This window comes from Oncorhynchus keta, chromosome 21 (genome assembly GCF_023373465.1).
Source record: "Oncorhynchus keta strain PuntledgeMale-10-30-2019 chromosome 21, Oket_V2, whole genome shotgun sequence".
Lineage (NCBI taxonomy): Eukaryota > Metazoa > Chordata > Actinopteri > Salmoniformes > Salmonidae > Oncorhynchus > Oncorhynchus keta.
The window spans coordinates 52,638,871-52,657,971 of record NC_068441.1 but is presented as its reverse complement, the minus strand read 5'-3'; the positions used below and the strand labels follow the sequence as shown (position 1 = coordinate 52,657,971).

Below are 19,101 nucleotides of genomic sequence, written 5' to 3'. Positions count from 1 at the left end.
GAGGAGTGGAGGGGAGAGTGAGTTAATGTGAAGTGAGTGAGGGAGGGGAGGGAGGGAGGGAGGGAGGGAGGGAGGGAGGGAGGGAGGGAGGGAGGGAGGGAGGGAGGGAGGGAGGTGTGTGGAAGTAATGGATAGTATGGACCTATCATGAGTTAATGGGATATGAAGGACTTTGTTAGGTGAGGGAGAGAGAGAGAGCGAGGGAGGGAGGTTTGTGGAAGTAATGGATAGTCTGGACCTATCATGAGTTAATGGGATATGAAGGACTTCGTTAGGGCGTAGGATGTCCTGACCGAGAGAGATGCCCTGAACCCCGCCCTCCCTCTGACTGCGTGTGGTGAATTATTTAATAGAACTGTGATCTTGATATCACTCTTGGTTTTCATATAAAGAATATGTAGCTCACTCACTGTTTGAGTATTGCAGAGATGAAGCTGTGCTCCCAACAACCATCAAAGGAAAAGAAAACGCTTTATCTTATAATAATATAATAATATCTTAGGCGTATAGGGCCTGTTTCTATCTAAATTATGCCTCATTGATATTGTTAAGGAAATGATATCCCCTGGCTAATGTTCTTCCTGGTTTCTACAAGACCAATGTTGATTTGTTTTGAGGCACAGGGAAGTCTGAGGGCTTAATGAATCTTTAATAAAGAGTAGTCCTCGGACTTCTCATGTCAAAACAGAATTCATTTTGTCCTCTTCGCTGGGCTTGGGTCTTCTCTACAAGCCACACTAGACATATTTCAGTAAAACCTGTAGGCCTTAGACTACAAATTTTCAAAATTTATTTAGAACAATAGCAACGACAACAAACAATGATGTTCAGCTGTTTTACGATGACAAGATCCAAGCACCTATAAACGTCTGTTTAAACTTAGCACGGCTCATACATGACGTGGAGAAACAAACCGGCTCTCAGGAAGAGGAAAGGATGTGGTGTGGTGTGATGTGGTGTGGTGTGATGTGGTGTGGTGTGATGTGGTGTGGTGTGGTGAGGTGTGGTGTGGTGAGATGTGATGTGGTGTGATGAGGTGTGGTGTGATGAGGTGTGGTGTGGTGTGGTGAGATGTGATGTGGTGTGGTGAGGTGTGTGTGTGTGTGTGTGTGTGTGTGTGTGTGTGTGGTGAGGTGCGGTGTGGTGCGGTGTGGTGAGGTGTGGTGTGTTGAGGTGTGTGTGAGGTGTGGTGTGGTGAGGTGTGGTGAGGTGTGTGTGAGATGTGAGGTGTGGTGAGGTGTGGTGAGGTGTGGTGTGGGAAGGTGTGGTGAGGTGAGGTGTGGTGCGGTGAGGTGTGGTGTGGTGTGTGTTAGGGACGTGACAAACGGAACATTTTTAAACTGCCGTTTTTTTTCTTCTTCTCTGTCTTATCGTGGCAATCAGCAGTTTCTACATCTATTTTTGCACCCGATGATTGTTGAGGAATATATAACTCATAAATGCCCCAACTGTCGTACCCAATCGGAAGCCAAAATATAACCTTGTTTTACTCCAATGTTTGGAAACGGGCACTGTATAGCCTGAAAACATTGTTGAAACTATAATTGTGATATCATTTGAGGGTCAGTCCTGGCATCTGTAGCTCTGTCTATGAATTTGGGTGGTTACATTTCTCCATCACCATCCCTCAGCTTTTTACAAATTGTTTTATTTATTAATTTATTTTTGCCCCTTTGTCTCCCCAATTCCGTGATAACCAATTGGACGGGGGGGCTTGTAGGCATCCCGGAAGAGAGAATAGCAGTTGTCTAGTGTTTTTCCAGAACTAGTACGACAGTCAATGTGTTGATAGAACTTCGATAGTGTTTTCCTCAAATTTTCTTCGTTAAAATCCCCAGCTACAATAAATGCAGCCTCCGGATATGTGGTTTCCAGTTTTCATTAAGTCTAGTGTAGTTCCTTGAGGGCCGTCGTGACTGAACATTTAGTGAGTAATGTACTCGGAAGTGGAGGATGGTGTGCCCGCCTCCTGAGTCGGACTAGAAGGTCACTCCGAATACCTCTTCTCCTCCGGCAGCATCTTGGAGCAGCCTCTGGGATGAGTTGAATTGCCCTGGGGGGTACGAACAAATGATACAAGTCGGGAAAGTCGTATTCCTGGTCGTAATTCTGCTCCCATATCCAAAAGTTATCTCCGACTGTCTGTAATAACACAAAAAAAAAAACTTTCTGGGCTGATATTGTATGGAATAACACACAACAAAACAAGTTCCCTTGGTGGATTTTTTTATATATTTCTTTATTTGACCTTTATTTAACGAGGCAAGTCAGTTAAAAACAAATTCTTATTTCCAATGACAGCCTACACCGGCCGAACCCGGACGGGGCTGGGCCAATTACTACTGCGGGCTGGGCCAATTACTACTGCGGGCTGGGCCAATTACTACTGCGGGCTGGGCCAATTACTACTGCGGGCTGGGCCGATTACTACTGCGGGCTGGGCCAATTGCTACTGCGGGCTGGGCCAATTGCTACTGCGGGCTGGGCCAATTGCTACTGCGGGCTGGGCCAATTGCGACTGCGGGCTGGGCCAATTGCTACTGCGGGCTGGGCCAATTGCTACTGCGGGCTGGGCCAATTGCTACTGCGGGCTGGGCCAATTGCTACTGCGGGCTGGGCCAATTATAACTCTTATGGGCTATTTTTTTATTGCGGGCTGGGCCAATGACATGCATGTCGGGCTGGGCCAATTGCTAGCGGGCTGGGCCAATTCAACTGCGGGCTGGGCCTTTTGCGACTCTAGCTGGGCCAATTGCAAAACTGCGGGCTGGGCCAATTCCTGCGGGCTGGGCCCCAAAACTGCCCTGGGCATTGTGACTGCGGGCTGGGCCAATTGCTACTGCGGGCTGGGCCAAAAAAATACTGCGGGCTGGGCCAATTGCTGAAACGGGCTGGGCATTTGTTAATGCGGGCTGGGCCAATTCCACTGGTTGGGCCAATTTCTACTGCGGGCTGGGCCAATTGCATAAAATGCGGGCTGGGCCAATTGCATGTCAAACTGCTGTTATGGGCCAATTGCTTCAGTACTCCTCCACTGCCATTAGCAACAAAAGGATCCTTATAACTCTTATGTGCTATTTTTTTATTTGAATTAGTCTGTTCAATGACATGCATGTCGTGTGTTAGAAGCAAGCAGCGGTGTCCCAATTCAACTTTGAGCGAGGTGTTAGTGCCTTTTCAGCCCTCTAGTTTGGCCCTCCAAAACGAAGCGAATCACGTTCACAGACTTCCTGTCGAGTGGTTCCCCAAAACTCCCATGAAGCATTGTGACCCAATGCTGGAGAGAGTTGTTTCAGGAAAGATGGCTGACAAAAAAAATACTAAGATGGGAGGAAATGTGAAACGATGCATTTGTTAATCCTTTCACAACCCTTCCACTGGTTAATCCAATTTCCTCGAGAAAATTGCATAAAATAACAGAGTGAAGGAAAAACGACTATTACATGTCAAACTGCTGTTATTTATGGAAGAGAAGTCCTGCTTCAGTACTCCTCCACATTGAAGCACAACCGGAGGACGAACACAGTGTTGTTTTCAGTTGTTGCTCATATGTTAAGTACGCATGTGTTGCATTAGAATGATGATACATGCTACAGTACAGGCATTGAAAACACATGGCTTCACCAGTCAATCTAGTGATTTCTGATGTGTGTGGATACAGAACAGATGTCCCAGGCATTCCCAACCGTCTAGTTATTTAGCTCTCCCTACCACTTTGCTCCGTTTTTAACAGAACCACTCGCCCCAGGGACACTGGAAACACGAAGGGGAGGGACAGACGGACAGTGTTTATACACGTGCTAGTTAGGATACACAGAACAGAACTCGGTAATCAAACGCTGTAATATCTCAGTGGATTGCTGTATCTTGCCGTTTCAGTAAAGCATCAATGAACATTTAAAAAAAAAAATGTTTTACCTTTATTTAACCAGGCAAGTCAGTTAAGAACACATTCTTATTTTCAATGACGGCCTGGGAACAGTGGGTTAACTGCCTGTTCAGGGGCAGAACGATAGATTTGTACCTTGTCAGCTCGGGGGTTTGAACTCGTAACCTTCCGGTTACTAGTCCAACACTCTAACCACTAGGCTACGCTGCCATATTCTACATGCAACAGACCGAAGAATGATCACACACTTGCATCATTGGTGAAGAGAAAGTGCAGGTGGGCGAGGGAGAGAGAGAAGGTGGCAGGCAGACCTCTTGGTAAGGAGGATGACAGGTACAACACATCCTGACCAACGAGGATGACTTCAATATGTCTTCACCAGAAGTAGTAGTAACTCTCCCCCGGCATTTAACCAACCGTCTAGTCAGGATACACAGAACAGAACTCTCCCCAGGCATTTATAACCAACCGTCTAGTTAGGATACACAGAACAGAACTCTCCCCAGGCATTTATAACCAACCGTCTAGTTAGGATACACAGAACAGAACTCTCCCCAGGCATTTAACCAACCGTCTAGTTAGGATACACGGAACAGAACTCTCCCCAGGCCTTTATAACCAACCGTCTAGTTTGGATACACGGAACAGAACTCTCCCCAGGCATTTATAACCAACCGTCTAGACGGGATACACGGAACAGAACTCTCCCCAGGCATTTATAACCAACCGTCTAGTTAGGATACACAGAACAGAACTCTCCCCAGGCATTTATAACCAACCGTCTAGTTAGGATACACGGAACAGAACTCTCCCCAGGCCTTTATAACCAACCGTCTAGTTAGGATACACAGAACAGAACTCTCCCCAGGCATTTATAACCAACCGTCTAGACGGGATACACAGAACAGAACTCTCCCCAGGCCTTTATAACCAACCGTCTAGACGGGATACACGGAACAGAACTCTCCCCAGGCCTTTATAACCAACCGTCTAGACGGGATACACGGAACAGAACTCTCCCCAGGCCTTTATAACCAACCGTCTAGTTAGGATACACAGAACAGAACTCTCCCCAGGCCTTTATAACCAACCGTCTAGTTAGGATACACGGAACAGAACTCTCCCCAGGCCTTTATAACCAACCGTCTAGACGGGATACACGGAACAGAACTCTCCCCAGGCCTTTATAACCAACCGTCTAGACGGGATACACGGAACAGAACTCTCCCCAGGCCTTTATAACCAACCGTCTAGACGGGATACACGGAACAGAACTCTCCCCAGGTATTTAACCAACCGTCTAGACGGGATACACGGAACAGAATGTTTTGTGAAAACTGTACTGTGATTAGAATTTAGATTTTTTTGTTTTGTTTTTTGTTTAGGGACTTTGATTTTGTTTAAATGTTCATACCCCTAGTGTGTGTGTGTCTGTCAGCTGCAGGGGTAGTGTGTGTTTTCAGACTGACGTTATGTTTAATGTTCTGATGTAAATATTCCTGATATGTAACTGCTCTCTAAATCATTATAGCTCTAAACACTTTTGCTCTCAGATAAATTATCTATATACACACACACACACACACACACACACACACACACACACACACACACACACACACACACACACACACACACACACACACACACACACACACACACACACTGTGCTAACACTGAGGCTAAGATGTATGGCTCTGAATAACATGCACAGAACTGAAGGATTGAGGAAATGAATACGGTAGCCTGGCGGAGAGAGAGAGGAGGTGATTTATCCTCTGCGCTTTTCTTTGTCTTATTTGCCCAGAGGTAATGGATGGAGTCCAGACTGCAGGAGGGTTGAGCTGGGTTTGTGGAGGGTACTGGTTAGCTGGGTGGGTGGAGAGTGACAGAGTAGGAGGAGGGAACTAGCTTCAGGGGATAGAGTTGGAGATGGAGAGCTCTGGGTGGAGCAGGCATCCTGTCTGTCCAGTGTAAATAGATGTAGCCCAGTCTGGTGGTTTACTGTGTGCTGTCTTGAGCTCCAACCCAATTTTGTGATTGTTTCGGCGTTTATCTAAACTTTTTTTTTTTTTTTTCAAGAAATCTATGAGCTATCATTTCTTATGATCGACAAAAACTTTTGAACATCAGATCGGCAGTTGCTAACCTCAATTTAAACTTCAACTCATCCTCCCTGGGCTCTTTTATGTACCGCCAATCCAATCTACCCAAGAGGGAAACGCAGGTTAAAAAAGGCAAGAGATTAAGGCGTCCTGTTGGGATTAAGGCGGGAAGAAGGGAAAACCGGCTACCACTCCATTCCATTGGCCAATGTACCGAATCATTTGATAATAAGATTGATGACCTCCGATCGCGAATTTGCGTTCAACGGGACTCTCGTAACTGCAATATTCTCCGTTTTTTATTTTATTAAACAAGACTTTCGGACAACATTACCCCCCTTGTGGCTATCCAACTCGATGGATTTTACATTCACCGAACGGTCAGGACATCCGATTCACCAACAGATTGTGCAGTGCATGTCTTGACCTATTCTTCAGCCATCATGGAATACCTGATGGTCAAATGCTGACCGTTTGTCCTTCCGAGAGAGATTTAATCTGTAATCGTAGCTGCCTTATATATTCCACCTCAGGACGACGACATCAACAAGAAGTTGGCACTTAACAAACTGTACAAGGCTATAAGCAATCAGGGAACCATGCACCCGGAGGCTGCTTGTCTTCTATAGTTTTAATGCACCCGGAGGCTGCTTGTCTTCTATAGTTTTAATGCACCCGGAGGCTGCTTGTCTTCTATAGTTTTAATGCACCCGGAGGCTGCTTGTCTTCTATAGTTTTAATGCACCCGGAGGCTGCTTGTCTTCTATAGTTTTAATGCACCCGGAGGCTGCTTGTCTTCTATAGTTTTAATGCACCCGGAGGCTGCTTGTCTTCTGTAGTTTTAATGCACCCGGAGGCTGCTTGTCTTCTATAGTTTTAATGCACCCGGAGGCTGCTTGTCTTCTATAGTTTTAATGCACCCGGAGGCTGCTTGTCTTCTATAGTTTTAATGCACCCGGAGGCTGCTTGTCTTCTATAGTTTTAATGCACCCGGAGGCTGCTTGTCTTCTATAGTTTTAATGAACCCGGAGGCTGCTTGTCTTCTATAGTTTTAATGCACCCGGAGGCTGCTTGTCTTCTATAGTTTTAATGCACCCGGAGGCTGCTTGTCTTCTATAGTTTTAATGAACCCGGAGGCTGCTTGTCTTCTATAGTTTTAATGCACCCGGAGTTTTAGTTTTAATGCACCCGGAGGCTGCTTGTCTTCTATAGTTTTAATGCACCCGGAGGCTGCTTGTCTTCTATAGTTTTAATGCACCCGGAGGCTGCTTGTCTTCTATAGTTTTAATGCACCCGGAGGCTGCTTGTCTTCTATAGTTTTAATGCACCCGGAGGCTGCTTGTCTTCTATAGTTTTAATGAACCCGGAGGCTGCTTGTCTTCTATAGTTTTAATGAACCCGGAGGCTGCTTGTCTTCTATAGTTTTAATGAACCCGGAGGCTGCTTGTCTTCTATAGTTTTAATGAACCCGGAGGCTGCTTGTCTTCTATAGTTTTAATGCACCCGGAGGCTGCTTGTCTTCTATAGTTTTAATGCACCCGGAGGCTGCTTGTCTTCTATAGTTTTAATGCACCCGGAGGCTGCTTGTCTTCTATAGTTTTAATGAACCCGGAGGCTGCTTGTCTTCTATAGTTTTAATGCACCCGGGGGCTGCTTGTCTTCTATAGTTTTAATGCACCCGGAGGCTGCTTGTCTTCTATAGTTTTAATTCCACTTCACTAAGACACTTGATGCCCAACTTTGGATGCATACTAGGGGCGATTTAAAGTCCTAGACCACTGTTACTCAACCCACAAGCAAGCATACAAGCCCCCCCCCCACCCCTCCCATCTTCTGCAAATCAGATCATGTCCCGCTATAAGTACAAACAGGAAGTACCAGGGAAGCGCTTCGTAGAAAAGTGGTCCTCTGAGTCAGAGGCTATGTTACAGGACTGCTTTGCACTGACTGGAATCGTTGATGGTATCAGAACTCCACCGATAGCATCGACGAACTATCCCACCTCCGTCTCGGGCTTCATCAGGAAATGCGTCAGCAGCGTGTTGTGCCCACAGTGAAGGTTCTCTGCTGTTGTGCCCACAGCGAAGGTTCTCTGCTGTTGTGCCCACAGCGAAGGTTCTCTGCTGTTGTGCCCACAGCGAAGGTTCACTGCTGTTGTGCCCACAGCGAAGGTTCTCTGCTGTTGTGCCCACAGCGAAGGTTCACTGCTGTTGTGCCCACAGCGAAGGTTCACTGCTGTTGTGCCCACAGCGAAGGTTCTCTGCTGTTGTGCCCACAGCGAAGGTTCTCTGCTGTTGTGCCCACAGTGAAGATTCACTGCTTCCCCAATCAAAAGCCCTGGATTAACACAGAGGGTTAAACTAAAGGACAGGGCTACCGTACACAGGGCTTCTCTGCAGGGCTACACAGTGAAGGGCTCTGCTGTTGGGCTACCACAGTGAAGGTTCTCTGCTGTTGTGCCCACAGGGCTATCTCTGCTGTTATGCCCACAGTGAAGGCTGAGACCGTACAGTGAAGTCTTGCTGTTGTGCCTCACAGTGAGAGCCATCAAACTGACAAACGGACAATTAAGGTGGAATCCTATTACACTGGCTCCAACACTCGATGCATGTTACAGGGGGGGTACAGTCCATTACGGATTACAGAGGTAGACCGGGCCGTGATCTAACCAACAATGCCTCTCTACCAGACAAACTCGATGCATTTTAAATTAGTTTCCGTCATCAATCTACACACAATATCCCATAATGACAAAGCGAACCTGTTTTTAGACATTTTTTGCAAATGTATTTATATATAAAAATAATAAATGAAATACCTTATTTACATAAGTATTCAGAGCATTTGCTATGAGACTGAGACAATTTTCGCTCCGGTGCATCCTGTTTCCATTGATCATCCTTGAGAGGTTTCTACAACTTGATTGGAAATTCAATTCAAAACTGTTACTAGTAAATTCAATTGAAGAGTTCTCTGCTGATTGTGCCCACATTGAAGGTTCTCTGCTGTTGTGCCCACAGTTGAAGGTTCTCTGCTGTTGTCCCCACAGCCTGTTCTCTGCTGAGACATATAAGGTTGTTGACAGTGCACGTCAGAGCAAAAACCAAGCCATGAGGTTGAAGGAATTGTCCGTAGAGCTCAGAGACAGGATTGTGTCGAGGCACAGATCTGGTGAAGGGTACCAACAAATTCTGCTGCATTGAAGGTCCCCAAGAACACAGTGGTCTCCATCATGATTCAATGGAAGACGTTTGGAACCATCAAGACTCTTTCTAGAGCTGGCTGCCCGGCCAAACTGAGAAATTGGGGGAGAGGGCCTTGGTCAGAGAGGTGACCAAGAACCCGATGGTCATTCTGACAGCTCTCTAGAGTTCCTCTGTGGAAATGGGAGAACCTTCAAGAAGAGCAACCATCTCTGCAGTATTTTACCAATCATGCCTTTATGGCCAGATGTGAATGCCACTCCTCAGTAAAAGGCAAATGACAGCCTGCTTGGAGTTTGCCAAAAGGCACTTAAAGAACTCAGACCATAGAAATAAGATTCTCTGCTCTTGACGAAACAAGATGGAACTTCACTGCTGTTGTGCCCGTCACTGAAGGACTGCTGGTTGTGGCCATCATGCTGAAGGGACTGTTTTTATCAGCGGAAGGGACTGGGAGACAAAAGCCCTGGATTAAAAGATGAATGGAGAAAAGTACAGAGATCCTTGATGAAAACCTGCTCCAGATCACTCAGAACCTCAGACTGGGGCGAAGGTTCAACAGGACAACGACCTAAGCACACAGCCAAGACATAGAGGAGAACACGGGACAAGAAGTCTTGCTTAATGTCTTTGCAGTGGCCATCAAACTGACAAACGGACTTGAACCCGATGGAACATCTCTGGCTCCAACCTGAAAACAGCTGTTACAGGGGGGCTCCCCATCCAACTTGACAGAGCTGGAGAGGTTCTGCAGAGAAGAATGCCTAAACTCCCAAATACAGGTGCATGCTAAGCTTAGTTTCCCTCATCAATCTACAACAATATCCCATAATGTAATCACTGCCTGTTTTTCAACAAAGTTGCAAATGTATTTATTTATATAAAAATAATAAATTAAATACCTTTATTTAATAAGTATTCAGAGCAAATGCTATGAGACCAATTTTGCTTTGTCATTATTTCCATTATTGTTATTGTTTGTAGAACTTGATTGGAAATTTAAAAAAAAACATTTTAGAATAAAGCTTCAATTGATAACAATTTGGAAAAGTCAACCTGTCTATATAAGGTCCAAATTGACAGTACTGTAGATGAAAAACAGTTCATGAGGTTGTGCAATTTCCGTAATTTCTCAATCACTGGATTGTGTCGAGGCACAGATCTTCCTGAAACCAATCAAATTCTGCACAAGCAGCCCCAGTTAACAACAGTGGTCTCCATCATGATTCAATGGAAGAAGCCATCCATTTACTCTTTCTAGAGCTGGCACCGCCAAACTGACACACTGGTTGGGGGAGAGGGCCTTGGTCAGAGAGGTGAAAAATAACCCGAAATGGGAGAAGAAAATCATTCTGACAGCTCTCTAGAGTTCCTCTGTGGAAATGGGAGAACCTTCAAGAAGAGCAACCATCTCTGAGTATTTTACCAATCATGCCTTTATGGCCAGTACAGTATCTATCATCCATAAAAGGCAATGACAGCAGAGCTGTAGTTTGCCAAATGAGACCAAAGCATTATCTATCATAACAATGTGGAATAACAAGGGGTCTGAATACTTTCCAATACACTGAGACCAGTTCAGTTCTATCATCCATAAGAGCAATAACACAGAGCTTTGTTCAATCACTGAGACCAGTACAGTATCTTCATTCCTAAAACCAATAACAAGCAGCTGTAGCCAGTTAATATGAGACCAGTCAGCGTCTATCATCCATAACACAGCCATCCATTTAGTGTTCAATATGAGACCAGTACACACTATCACACACTGGTTGGATTTCACAGAGCTTATTCTTGGAAAAATAACTGAAATGTTCATCTTTATGGAGAAGAAAATATCATTTGTGTTCAATATGAGACCAGTACAGTATCTATCATCCATAAGAGGCAATAACACAGAGCTGTAGTGTTCAATATGAGACCAGTACAGTATCTATCATCCATAAGAAGCAATAACACAGAGCTGTAGTGTTCAATATGAGACCAGTACAGTATCTATCATCCATAACAGCCAATAACACAGAGCTGTGGTGTTCAATATGAGACCAGTACAGTATCTATCATCCATAAGAGGCAATAACACAGAGCTGTAGTGTTCAATATGAGACCAGTACAGTATCTATCATCCATAAGAGGCAATAACACAGAGCTGTAGTGTTCAATATGAGACCAGTACAGTATCTATCATCCATAAGAGGCAATAACACAGAGCTGTAGTGTTCAATATGAGACCAGTACAGTATCTATCATCCATAAGAGGCAATAACACAGAGCTTGTCCAACAAATACTCGTCTTACTCGCTATTTATGACTGTAGACGGTATCTCTCAACCTCATCACAAAAGTGATGTTTTTTTATTACCTGGAGTGGAGGCGAAGTAGGGGAGCTGAGGGGAGAGTATGAACGCCGAGAGAAGGGGACTTGGCTACAAACCTGATTGGACGAGAGGAGAATCTTCCACGCATCCCAGTTCAGAAGTGCAATAGTCAGACGATTCTCTCCTCACACTATCTGTGGTTCAAATTAAAGTACTGCCGAGACTCTTTTGACAGCCGTGGAACCATCTCACTGGGTTTATTGGCCAGAACACATTGTCTTTCCAATTACCTTTCTCCGATCGTGATCGTGCCTTTTTATTTTATTTTGAGGTAGCCTACAACAGCTTTTTAGTGTGCGTTTCTGTTCCGCCTGCTTCGAGTAGGCCAGGAAGACCCATATTACAGCATCACTGGCTTTACTGTCCGCAGAGAGTTGTTTTTAACTTACCCGTGTCCTGTAAACGGTCTTGATCATGCCATTTCTTTTATAGGCAGAGCTATCATCTTTTTAGTGGACTTTTGTGTTTCTGTTTACCTCTTGTGTTTGAACAGCCAGACGCACACTAAAGCCCTCATTGGCAGAAAGTGGCTTTTCAAACTACCTCTCGTTGATCAAATGCGTGTCTCTCTTTTTATGGGTCAAGCAATCTAGGCTACGTTTTAGTGGAACGTGTTCTTGTGTTGTGTTTTACCTCCTGTGTTTTGAGTAGCCCAGACACAAAGCATCAAACATTCTCACTGGGTTTATTGACAAAGTGTATTTGAAATGACCTTTTGATAGATCTGATCCTTGCCTTATCTTTTGAGTGGACCATGTTGTTTTAGCTCTGTGTTTGTTTTAGAGCACACGGACCAACAGTAAAGACTCAGTAATGTACCTGTTTAGAGCAGACAGACCAGCAGTAAAGACTCAGTAATGTACCTGTTTAGAGCAGACAGACCAACAGTAAAGACTCAGTAATGTACCTGTTTAGAGCAGACAGACCAACAGTAAAGACTCAGTAATGTACCTGTTTAGAGCAGACAGACCAACAGTAAAGACTCAGTAATGTACCTGTTTAGAGCAGACAGACCAACAGTAAAGACTCAGTAATGTACCTGTTTAGAGCAGACAGACCAACAGTAAAGACTCAGTAATGTACCTGTTTAGAGCAGACAGACCAACAGTAAAGACTCAGTAATGTGAATGTTTAGAGCAGACAGACCAACAGTAAAGACTCAGTAATGTGAATGTTTAGAGCAGACAGACCAACAGTAAAGACTCAGTAATGTACCTGTTTAGAGCAGACAGACCAACAGTAAAGACTCAGTAATGTGAATGTTTCTAGCAGACAGACCAACAGTAAAGACTCAGTAATGTGAATGTTTCTAGCAGACAGACCAACAGTAAAGACTCAGTAATGTACCTGTTTAGAGCAGACAGACCAACAGTAAAGACTCAGTAATGTACCTGTTTAGAGCAGACGGACCAACAGTAAAGACTCAGTAATGTGAATGTTTCTAGCAGACAGACCAACAGTAAAGACTCAGTAATGTGAATGTGTCTAGCAGACAGACCAACAGTAAAGACTCAGTAATGTGAATGTTTCTAGCAGACAGACCAACAGTAAAGACTCAGTAATGTGAATGTTTAGAGCAGACAGACCAACAGTAAAGACTCAGTAATGTGAATGTTTCTAGCAGACAGACCAACAGTAAAGACTCAGTAATGTACCTGTTTAGAGCAGACGGACCAACAGTAGACTCAGTAATGTGAATGTATAGAGCAGACAGACCAACAGTAAAGACTCAGTAATGTACCTGTTTAGAGCAGACAGACCAACAGTAAAGACTCAGTAATGTGAATGTTTAGAGCAGACAGACCAACAGTAAAGACTCAGTAATGTGAATGTTTAGAGCAGACAGACCAACAGTAAAGACTCAGTAATGTGAATGTTTAGAGCAGACAGACCAACAGTAAAGACTCAGTAATGTACCTGTTTAGAGCAGACAGACCAACAGTAAAGACTCAGTAATGTACCTGTTTAGAGCAGACAGACCAACAGTAAAGACTCAGTAATGTGAATGTTTAGAGCAGACAGACCAACAGTAAAGACTCAGTAATGTACCTGTTTAGAGCAGACAGACCAACAGTAAAGACTCAGTAATGTACCTGTTTAGAGCAGACAGACCAACAGTAAAGACTCAGTAATGTGAATGTTTCTAGCAGACAGACCAACAGTAAAGACTCAGCAATGTGAATGTTTCTAGCAGACAGGCCAGATGTCTCATGTTGGTTCTGTAATGCCATTCGTCTTATAGTTTCTCCTTTCCTAATATTTCCCTTTTAAGGTTAAAATATATTCCCACCCCCTTATATTTTCTTCCAGTTGAATAGAGTATCTGCTCTCATCCAGACACTCTCATCCTGTATGGAACATAATAACCTCAGCTTCCAGGATGATGACAACGGCAGAGTACTAGGTCCATATGTAATATTCATATTGTGAAGAGCCAGAGACAGTTAATTAGGACTTTCTTCCTTCTTGCCAAATCCCTCACCACCCATATATATATATATATATATATATATATATATATATATATCTATCCACCCTACCACTGCCAACACCACCCATATATATATATATCCACCCTACCACTGCCAACACCACCCATATATATATATATCCACCCGAGTACTGCCAACACCACCCATATATATATATCCACCCTACCACTACCAACACCACCCATATATACATCCACCCTAGCACTGCCAACACCACCCATATATATATATATCCACCCTACCACTACCAACACCACCCATATATATATATATATCCACCCTACCACTGCCAACACCACCTATATATATATATCCACCCGAGCACTGCCATCACCACCCATATATATATATATCCACCATAGCACTGCCAACACCACCCATGTATATCCACCCTAGCACTACCATCACCACCCATATATATATATATCCACCATAGCACTACCAACACCACCCATATATATCCACTCTAGCACTACCAACACCACCCATATATATATCTACCCTAGCACTGCCAACACCACCCATATATATATATATCTACCCTAGCACTGCCACACCACCCATATATATCCACCCTAGCACTACCATCGCCAGCCATATATATATATCCACCCTAGCACTACCAACACCACCCATATATATCCACCCTAGCACTACCATCACCACCCATATATATATATCCACCCTAGCACTACCAACACCACCCATATATATATATCCACCCTAGCACTGCCACACCACCCATAAATATATATCCACCCTAGCATTACCAACACCACCCATATATATCCACCCTAGCACTACCATCACCACCCATATATACATCCACCCTAGCACTACCAACACCACCCATATATACATCCACCCTAGCACTACCAACACCACCCATATACATCTACCCTAGCACTACCATCACCACCCATATATACATCCACCCTAGCACTACCAACACCACCCATATATACATCCACCCTAGCACTACCATCACCACCCATATATATATATCCACCCTAGCACTGCCAACACCACCCATATATATATCCACCCTAGCACTGCCAACACCACCCATATATATATATCCACCCTAGCACTACCAACACCACCCATATATACATCCACCCTAGCACTACCATCACCACCCATATATATATATCCACCCTAGCACTGCCACACCACCCATATATATATATCCACCCTAGCACTACCAACACCACCCATATATATCCACCCTAGCACTACCATCACCACCCATATATACATCCACCCTAGCACTACCAACACCACCCATATACATCCACCCTAGCACTACCATCACCACCCATATATACATCCACCCTAGCACTACCAACACCACCCATATATACATCCACCCTAGCACTACCATCACCACCCATATATACATCCACCCTAGCACTACCAACACCACCCATATATATCCACCCTAGCACTACCATCACCACCCATATATACATCCACCCTAGCACTACCAACACCACCCATATATATACATCCACCCTAGCACTACCAACACCACCCATATATACATCCACCCTAGCACTACCAACACCACCCATATATATATATCCACCCTAGCACTGCCAACACCACCCATATATATATCCACCCTAGCACTACCAACACCACCCATATATACATCCACCCTAGCACTACCAACACCACCCATATATATATCCACCCTAGCACTACCATCACCACCCATATATATATATCCACCCTAGCACTACCAACACCACCCATATACATCCACCCTAGCACTGCCAACACCACCCATATATATCCACCCTAGCACTACCAACACCACCCATATATACATCCACCCTACCACTACCATCACCACCCATATATACATCCACCCTAGCACTACCATCACCACCCATATATATATATCCACCCTAGCACTGCCAACACCACCCATATATATAGCTATAGGTTTCAGGCTGCTTACCACTCTCAAAATACACAAAATACACAAGCAAAGGGAATCCAGGAGGATCCTCGCCATGGGGCTCTCCATATCGACAGACTGTGATATGGCCATTTCTTGGAGAGACTCCTTCCCCTCCAGGAGACTGTCAATCATGATGACAACACCACCCCAACGGGTGTTGCTGGGCAGCTTCAATGTGGTGCTCTTATTCTTCTCACTTTGCTTGGTGAGGTAGATTGCTGCTATAACTTGATGACCCTTCACATACCTAACCATTTCCTTTGCTCTCTTGTAGAGTGTATCCATTGTTTTCAGTGCCATGATGTCCTTGAGGAGCAGATTTAATGCATAAGCAGCACAGGCAATGGGTGTGATGTGAGGGTAGGACTCCACTTTAGACCAAGCAGCCTTCATGTTCGCAGCATTGTCTGTCACCAGTGCAAATCCCTTCTGTGGTCCAAGGTCATTGATGACTTCCTTCAGCTCATCTGCAATGTCGAGACCGGTTTTGTCTGTTGTCCCTTGTGTCTGTGCTCTTGTAGAATACTGGTTGAGGGGTGGAGATGTAGTTAATTATTCCATGCCCACGGACATTCGTCCACCCATCAGAGATTATTGCAATACAGTCTGCATTGCAAAAATCAACAAATACAATTCCATGTACAGATACATAGTTAAGCAGTTAAATTAAACAATAAATGAAATGTACGGAAACAGGTGAAATAACACTCCTAAGTTAGCAGGCTCAAGCAAGCTAAAACCCACATTCTAGAAAAACGAACTATCTGAAAGTGTTAACAAGTTAGAAATTATTTAAACACACCTTACTGTAGGTTTCTATTTACTAGTTAACAAAAAATGATGTATGTCTAATAAAATATATTCACCTCACCCAGTATTGTAATCAAAACTTACCAGAAAGCATGTAGTCCTTGGCTCAGACAGTGTAGTAGTGTGGGCTCAATAGCATCTCATTAGTGTGCAAGATCTTGAGAATCAGCTGTACATGTGATGGAAGAATGCACTGTGCATGCAGAGGGTTGCAATGCGATTGAATTGACGATTAGTTTAGCCAAAATATGCCACAATACCTATAATTGCCTTGTGTATCCAACAAAAAGATGCACTGTATAAGCTAACGTTTTTGATGAATTTAAGCAAAATTCCCCAAATTCCCAGGCTTAACTTCCCATGAAAAATTACCGGAAAGTTTCCGACCCTTGGTATGACACCTGATATGTTGTCAGTGGAATGGTTACTGAGGTATGACACCTGATATGTTATCAGCAGTAGAATGGTTACTGAGGTATGACACCTGATATGTTATTAGCATGTAGAATGGTTACTGAGGTATGACACCTGATATGTTGTCAGCATGTAGAATGGTTACTGAGGTATGACACCTGATATGTTGTCAGTGGAATGGTTACTGAGGTATGACACCTGATATGTTATTAGCATGTAGAATGGTTACTGAGGTATGACACCTGATATGTTATTAGCATGTAGAATGGTTACTGAGGTATGACACCTGATATGTTATTAGCATGTAGAATGGTTACTGAGGTATGACACCTGATATGTTGTCAGTATGTAGAATGGTTACTGAGGTATGACACCTGATATGTTATCAGCATGTAGAATGGTTACTGAGGTATGACACCTGATATGTTATCAGCATGTAGAATGGTTACTGAGGTATGACACCTGATATGTTATCAGTATGTAGAATGGTTACTGAGGTATGACACCTGATATGTTATCAGCAGTAGAATGGTTACTGAGGTATGACACCTGATATGTTATTAGCATGTAGAATGGTTACTGAGGTATGACACCTGATATGTTGTCAGCATGTAGAATGGTTACTGAGGTATGACACCTGATATGTTATCAGCAGTAGAATGGTTACTGAGGTATGACACCTGATATGTTGTCAGCATGTAGAATGGTTACTGAGGTATGACACCTGATATGTTATCAGCATGTAGAATGGTTACTGAGGTATGACACCTGATATGTTATCAGTTGAATGGTTACTGAGGTATGACACCTGATATGTTATCAGCATGTAGAATGGTTACTGAGGTATGACACCTGATATGTTATCAGCATGTAGAATGGTTACTGAGGTATGACACCTGATATGTTATTAGCATGTAGAATGGTTACTGAGGTATGACACCTGATATGTTGTCAGCATGTAGAATGGTTACTGAGGTATGACACCTGATATGTTATCAGCAGTAGAATGGTTACTGAGGTATGACACCTGATATGTTGTCAGCATGTAGAATGGTTACTGAGGTATGACACCTGATATGTTATCAGCATGTAGAATGGTTACTGAGGTATGACACCTGATATGTTATCAGTTGAATGGTTACTGAGGTATGACACTTGATATGTTATAAGCATGTAGAATGGTTACTGAGGTATGACACCTGATATGTTGTCAGCATGTAGAATGGTTACTGAGGTATGACACCTGATATGTTATTAGCATGTAGAATGGTTACTGAGGTATGACACCTGATATGTTATTAGCATGTAGAATGGTTACTGAGGTATGACACCTGATATGTTATTAGCATGTAGAATGGTTACTGAGGTATGACACCTGATATGTTATCAGCAGTAGAATGGTTACTGAGGTATGACACCTGATATGTTGTCAGCATGTAGAATGGTTACTGAGGTATGACACCTGATATGTTATCAGCATGTAGAATGGTTACTGAGGTATGACACCTGATATGTTATCAGTTGAATGGTTACTGAGGTATGACACTTGATATGTTATAAGCATGTAGAATGGTTACTGAGGTATGACACCTGATATGTTGTCAGCATGTAGAATGGTTACTGAGGTATGACACCTGATATGTTATTAGCATGTAGAATGGTTTCTGAGGTATGACACCTGATATGTTATTAGCATGTAGAATGGTTTCTGAGGTATGACACCTGATATGTTATTAGCATGTAGAATGGTTACTGAGGTATGACACCTGATATGTTATCAGCATGTAGAATGGTTACTGAGGTATGACACCTGATATGTTATCAGCAGTAGAATGGTTACT

The 19,101-nt window shown here is 43.7% G+C and overlaps 1 protein-coding gene and 1 long non-coding RNA gene across 5 annotated transcripts in view; one reads left to right on the top strand and one right to left on the bottom strand.

Moving 5' to 3' along the window:
• LOC118399730 (E3 ubiquitin-protein ligase RNF123) overlaps positions 1-19,101 on the top strand; it is a 235,150-nt gene that overhangs the window by 139,335 nt on the left and 76,714 nt on the right. The window lies entirely within an intron of this gene.
• On the bottom strand, positions 17,626-19,020 carry LOC127910422 (uncharacterized). Of its 4 annotated transcripts, none has more exons than XR_008074830.1 (3): positions 18,767-19,020; positions 18,548-18,635; positions 17,626-17,678 (listed from the first exon to the last, which is right to left on the bottom strand). It is a non-coding gene; the product is annotated as an uncharacterized LOC127910422 (long non-coding RNA). The 4 variants fall into 4 exon arrangements; XR_008074832.1 differs by having other exon boundaries at positions 18,504-18,591; XR_008074829.1 differs by lacking the exon at positions 17,626-17,678 and adding an exon at positions 18,060-18,112.